Source organism: Bombina bombina, chromosome 4 (genome assembly GCF_027579735.1).
Source record: "Bombina bombina isolate aBomBom1 chromosome 4, aBomBom1.pri, whole genome shotgun sequence".
Lineage (NCBI taxonomy): Eukaryota > Metazoa > Chordata > Amphibia > Anura > Bombinatoridae > Bombina > Bombina bombina.
The window spans coordinates 794,969,045-794,975,997 of NC_069502.1; the positions used below are offsets into that span (position 1 = coordinate 794,969,045).

A 6,953-nucleotide genomic window follows, 5' to 3' on the forward strand; every position below is an offset into this window, starting at 1 on the left:
AGCAAATGGTAAGCAGGAATCTGGATTACTTAAAGCAGTTGCTTGTGTCAGATCTACTTTCAATTTATTGAATGCATGTTCATGTAACTCATTCCAATCTAAAGGATCTGCTTCTCCTTTTTCACCTTTTAACAAGTCATACAAGGGGCGAGCCTTTTCTGCAAAACCCTCTATGAAATCTCTACAAAAGCCTACCATTCCCAAAAACTGTCTCAGTGCTGTTTTTGTATTTGGTCATGGCAATTTCCTAATAGTCTCACAATTGTGTGGATCAGGGGTCCTCCCTCCTTTTGAGACTATTACACCCAAAAAGGATACTGTGTCTTTCATTAATTGAGCTTTAGCATGATTTAATTTTAAACCTGAATTTTGTATTAATGCAAGCAATTCACTCAGTAGAGTGTAGTGCTGTTCCTTGGTGTCTGTTTGAAGCAGAACATCATCCACATACTGGATAAGACAGTCTGGCTCAGAGAAAGGGGAAAGAATATCTGCCATACATTTATGAAAATATGTTGGACTTGAATGAAAGCCCTGAGGGAGCGAACAAAATGTAAATGTTTTTTTCTGGAATGTGAAAGCAAATTTATATTGACTGTCTGGATGTACAGGAATGGCAAAAAATCCATTTGAAATATCTAGGACACTATACACTGCACTTGTAGGTTTTAGTGATGTCATCATATCAGGCATTTTTGCTACAACATTTGTAACTGGGGGTGTGTATTTATTTAGTGCTCTGAAATCAATTGTGGGACGCCATGTACCATTAGGTTTTTTTACTGGCCACAATGGGGAATTATTAGTGGACTGGCATTCTCTAATGACATTTTGTGACAATAAATTTTCAATTGTTTTCTCAATATGTGGTATAGCTTCAGTGGGGAATTTGTATTGTTTTTGTGGAGGGGGGTCAGGACCCTCTACCTTTACCATCATGTTAGAAACTCTGCCACATTCTGATTTTGACACAGCCCACACATCCCCATGCTGCAACAAGATATCAGCTAAAATACTGTCATCAGTTTGTAACAAAGAAGGAGGATCAAGAGCATCAGGAATTTTAACTGATGCTATGCCATAATTGTCAGTAATTATATGTACATTTCCTTTATACCTAGATCCCTTCCACAAAATCCAGTTACACAGATCTACAACCAAACCATGTGCTCTCATCAAATCTGATCCTATAATTGTTCCCTCATGTGTAGGGGAAAGCCACAAGCTGTGTTTCAACAATAGGTCTCCTATTTTAACTGTTACGGGCACTGAGTGTTTTGATGGTACAAGTTGCCCCCCAAAACCTTTCAGGAATATTTGGTCACTGTCAGGGTCAGTAGTCAATTTAATGTCAGTTAGTGTAACAGCTGCACCAGTATCTACAAGAATTTGTGTACGATGGCCCCCTACCGTACCTTGGATACTAGGCCTGCCACCTTTATCCCTTTGCAGATGACATACTAGGGACATGACAGGGGCCTGACATCCCTATTGTTTTCTATAAGGGTTGGATGGAAGAGGAATTTCATACTCCTCAGGCTGTGTTGCAATTTTTGTTTTCATTTTCTCAAGTTCTTTAATTAATGGGCCATATGGGTTTGAATCAGGGAACTCCCTTCTCTCTTGTTTCTGATTATTGTGTTCTGTTTTTTTGTGTTCTGGCCTGTATGAGTTTTTTTTTGTTATCACTATATCTTTTTTGTAATCTACAATCTCTCATGATATGGCCTGTATTCCCACATTTATAACATTTGCCATTAAATTTTGATTTACCCTCATTTTTCACAATCTCAGAAATTTTCCTGTGTGTTTTGTCATCTTTTGTATCTTGAATCCAATCTTTAAGTATATTTATAAATGTCTGGTAAGAATTAGCATTTCTGAGAGCTACTTTTATGGAATAATCTACAGCAGTACATTTATTGGCCATGGAATATAAGAAATCTGTGTCATCATGAGACATGTTTGGGCAATTAGAAGTTGCTCTATATAGTGACAAATAATCATTACAGAACAAAACTGGGTCATCACCTCTCTTTAACCTAGAATTTTCTAATGCATTAGCACCTCTAGCATCACGGCCACCCATGATGCGCTGCAATTCTTTTATTCTCTCAGCTACATTTCCCCAGTTTGTGTTTGAATCAGCTGTTATACCTCTGTGTGTGCCCACTGGTGCTTTTAATTGTGCGGCTAGCTGGTAAGGCAACCACGCTCTAAGTAAAGCACATGCATCTTTATTTCCCAAATTGTACTGTGTGATTACAGCCTCCAATTTATTAGATAAACTTATTGGTGATGCATTTGTATCAAATTTACCCAAAATTTGGCACAGATTAGTACGGTCTTGTATCGTGAGGGACACAGGGTTAGTAACACTATTCAGATTAGTTAGTGATTGAGGGGTCTTGTGTTTGAATTCTATTCGTTGTCTGCTACCTATTGTTTGAGGAGTTAGAATAGGGGGAATTTGGTTTAAAGTTAACAAAGGACCGTCAGGGTTGCTAGAGGTCTGTTCATCTAAATCTATAGTTTGATTGTCAGTACCATTTACTTCTAAAGGACACACATGTGCTAGACTACTACTGTAATGGTTGCATTTATCTTGTATCCCCTGTGCTTTCAGAGACAAAATACATTGTTCCTTATGTAAAAGCTGTGATTTAGACTCTAACAGTTCTGCCTTAAGTGATGCAACAACATTTTCTCTCTGCATTTCTTTTTCTTCCATAGAGCTTACTAGTTGCTATCTCAATATACACCTCTCCTCACATTCTTCAAGCCTTTCTTCCAGTTCACTATTCAATTCAGTCAGCCTGTCAACTTCCTCACTCAGCTCATCACATTCACATTCATTTTCCATGACAGAGGCAGATGCAACAGTTATAGACTGCTCAAGTTTATCCAATTGCTCTCTAAGCTGCACTCTCTCATTGTACCATTCAAACTCCTTTTTATCAGCAATCTCTTTCATTCTAAGCAACATAGATAAAACATTGCTAAGCTTCTCTTTTTCTGATTTTTTAGACAAAAAACTATGCTTAGATTTATTATTTTGCTGATCACACTGAACAAAAACATCCTTAAACTGATGAGTTAAAGGATCATCTGCACATGTTTTGTATGTGGCAGAGGCATACTTCTTAATGTACCTTTCAACAATATCCATGCTTCCTATATAGCACAATTCACAAAATGTATATTAAACTGTTATTGTACAGCAACAAAAGACTTGATATCAGCTAAGCTACCAATCTTTTCCAAGGAGTAACACACCAAATAAAACAAAAAGCAAAAGACTCAACAAATTTATAAGTGAAATTATCTCCTTCCTATGACTGACAGTATCCCCTCAAACTAATCTGGATCTTAGATCTGGGCCAAGAGGGATCTCCTATTGAAGCAATACACAACTAATTACCTCTCAGAGATGTCTGGTTTTTCCCTTTGGATCTTAGGGGTACTTCAGTCACAAAGGGTGATCAGCCCTACTCTGCCGGCAACTACTGAACAACTAAACAGCTCAATAACTATTCACAGCACTTGAAAACAACAACAACAACAAAAAATTTTGAACTTGCAGAATAATAATTAAACATATACTCACCGGATATGCACGTCTGCTCACCGATTATGTATTTCACAGGATCTCAGCTGTCTCTGGAGAAAAACCTCAGGATCTGGCAGCACTCACGAACCAGCGTGATAGTTGCACACTCAGGAGATGATTCTTAAGTACTTGAGAATTTCCTTTACCCACGAAAAACTTCTTTAGGCTCCAATACTTCAGTTTAGCAGATTTAGTAGTGGTATAACGTGGATTTTTGCGATTTATCCACGTCCCGTATGGGGTGCCAAATGTAGAATCTGCTGACTTTGTGTGCCTTCAGCTGTTATTTGCAATTGTCTTTGTATTGAGACAAGGCTGATTCTTGAAGCAAAATTTGTTTATTTTTAACAGCCAATACAAGATTAATACAAATAAAATACAATGTAATTAGGTAAAAAGAAATACAAAAATACAAATAATATGGAGTTCATAGATATAGCTGTCTACAAGTTGATAGCATAGCCATAAAGTGAAAAGGTACAGGGTTTCTGTGTAAGTCTTTGTGTGTGAGTGTCTATGTATGTGTGTATGCAAATGAGTGAGTGAGTCTGTGTAAAAATGAGCCCTTTTTATACTGTATAAATTCATTATATCCCATTCATACATCTCTTCCCCCAAGCCATGTAAGCAGCTGTTTTCACCAAACTTCCTGATGGAGTCTGTTTACACATTTGGTGTACATGAAAGGAGTTGTTTATGGTTGTTCACAAATTTGTTTATAGTCCATAGTACATCAAAGGAGTTGTAAATTCCCATTCCAAATGTGTATCTCCCATCTGTATGTCTTTGTGTATTGCCATTTATTGGTCACTTAAACGGGTTGTTGATGATCAATCTTCCTCCAGGGAATCCATTCACCCAGGATGTTTTCACATCAAAGAGTTGGTGATCAATATCAGTTTTCCTTTATCTTTACCCAACAGCAACACATCCTTCCAAGGAGACACCTGTGACCTCCATTTCATACAATGAATTGGCCTCCATTTGATACACTGAATTTGCAATAAGTTAACTTGTAATGACTTGTCACTGGCCCTTTAAGGCCTTATACAGCAGCCCATAAATACCAGCATCTTGATCTATTTAGTGCTTGGTATTGTTTAATGATCAGTCCTAAGCTCCACCCTGACCTGCTCACTGCACAGAGCTCTCTCGCTACTCTAACCTCTGCAATCATACCTGCCTTCCTGTGCTGGGAACTGTTGCGCTACCCGGAACTACGGCCCCTGTGATGTCACACGCCAAACCGGCCGCATCTCTGTACTGCCGCCAACTCCGCTCCAAACTACCGCTCTCAGCTCAAACCCAGTGAAACTGTGTACCGGACCTCTCAGTTCTCCAGTCTGCCTCAGGTATCTTTTAATAAGGGGTTCTTCTGCTTGAAAACTACTTCTTTGGCCAATTGTTATTATATGCGCATCTCTTTTTTTTGTATTATACATGTCAATTAGTATACTGATTCTAAGCAATCTAGTTACACTGCTGAAACCATTTCAAATTACATGCTGCGTCAGCTATAGTGATTCTTGGTGCTTTAATTTCATATATTAACTGCTTCTTGTGTGTGTGCTAGGCTCTTACATATTACTTAGGGGTAATATCTATGTAACCTCCTGCTACACACTCTGCTACAAACACATATATGTTTGCAATCAGTAGCTTGGGTTCAACTTAAAGTTTGTCTCTTTACAGATATAGCCTGAGACATCACAATTCTGCATGACTCCATCAGAAATAGACAAATTAGGACAGAATCTATGATGACACATAGAAAGGACACCATTGTAGCTGGATATAAAGAGTTATTTGGAATATTGATTCTTTATTCGTAGTCTTGGAGTAAATATAGTAACTTTCGGGTATGAGCAATTGCTAGAGGCAGGGAAGGAGCCTGCACTAAGATAACATCCAGATAAGGGGCAATTTAGATCCCCTGGGCTCTGAGCACCGCCAACTTTTATAAAGATGTGAAGAGCTGTATTCAGACCCAATGGAAGAACAAGTGATATTGTTTGTCTAGAAATACAAAACCTTAGTAACTGATGGTGATCCTTGTAGACAGAGATGTGTAGGTCTACATCCTTAAGGTTTATAATAGGCATGAATTGATCCTGTTGGATTATGGGTAGCAATTTGTTATTTGTTATCATCGTGAAGGTAGGTACCCTTAGGATTTTGTTTAGGGTTTTCAAGTCTAAGATAATCTGAAAGTCAATTCCTTCTTAGGAGTAAAAAAACATTGGCCCAGTTCTGAGACAGGTACAGGGACAAACATTGCCATGTCCTCCAGATCCTATACACATTAGATAAAAAAACAGCTACCTTTGCAGGACTTCTGGTTAAAGCAAATCGCGTAGATAGATTATAACTCTCAACCTTCAGCATTCAAGACAATTTAACAAACCTTAAGCCATTATGGGGCATTTCCCAAAGAGGATCCAGATCTGCTGGTCAATTAGGAGGACTCTACTTCTAAGAGAATGAAACCCCTCCTTATCTCTAAGGTAGATATCCATGTCCAGAATAAGCAGAGACTGCATTTACTTAAAGGGACAGTAAACCAGAATGTTTATTGTTAATAAAGATAGATAATCCCTTTATAATCCATTCCCTGGTTTTGCATAACCAATACAGTTATATTAATACACCTTTTTACCTCTGTGATTACCTTGTATCTAAGCATCTGCAGACTGCTCTGTTACTTCTGTTCTTGCAGACTTGCATTTTAGCCAATCAGTGCTGCATCTTAGGTAACTCCACATTTGTGAGCACAATGTTATCTATATTGTACACATGAACTAACTCCCTCTAGTTGTGAAAAAAAATCAAAATGCATTAAGATAAGAGGCGGCCTTCAAGGGCTAAGGAATTAGCATATGAACCTACCTAGGTTTAGCTTTCAACTAAGAATACCAAGAGAAAAATGCAAAATTGATAAAAGTAAATTAGAAAGTTGTTTAAAATGACATGCCCTATCTGAATCATAAAAGTTTATTTTTGACTAGACTGTCCCTTTAAACATTTACAAAGTGAAAACACTATGTATATTGCTAAAGAAAATATTCATGCTCAATGTTCAGCATCTGTATAATGTAACCTGTTTGAATAAATACAAACTACACATATAGGGTTAAATTACCAGTGGAGCGCAATATCATGCTCCCCTCAGTAATAATAGGCTGAAAGCCAAGCGCATTTCAATAAGCTTCAATGGAAGCCTTGTTTTCATGCCGACAGACATGGCAAACCACCTAGCGCAGCACAGAGTTGGTCACTCAGCAATAAATAAATATTTATGTATAGATGTATGTATATATATATATATATATATATATATATATAT

At 37.7% G+C, this 6,953-nt stretch overlaps 1 pseudogene; it reads right to left on the bottom strand.

Annotated features, from left to right (window-relative positions):
- Positions 1 to 1,633: 1,633 nt before the first annotated feature.
- Positions 1,634 to 3,169, bottom strand: LOC128657867 (posterior protein-like; annotated as a pseudogene).
- Positions 3,170 to 6,953: the final 3,784 nt, after the last annotated feature.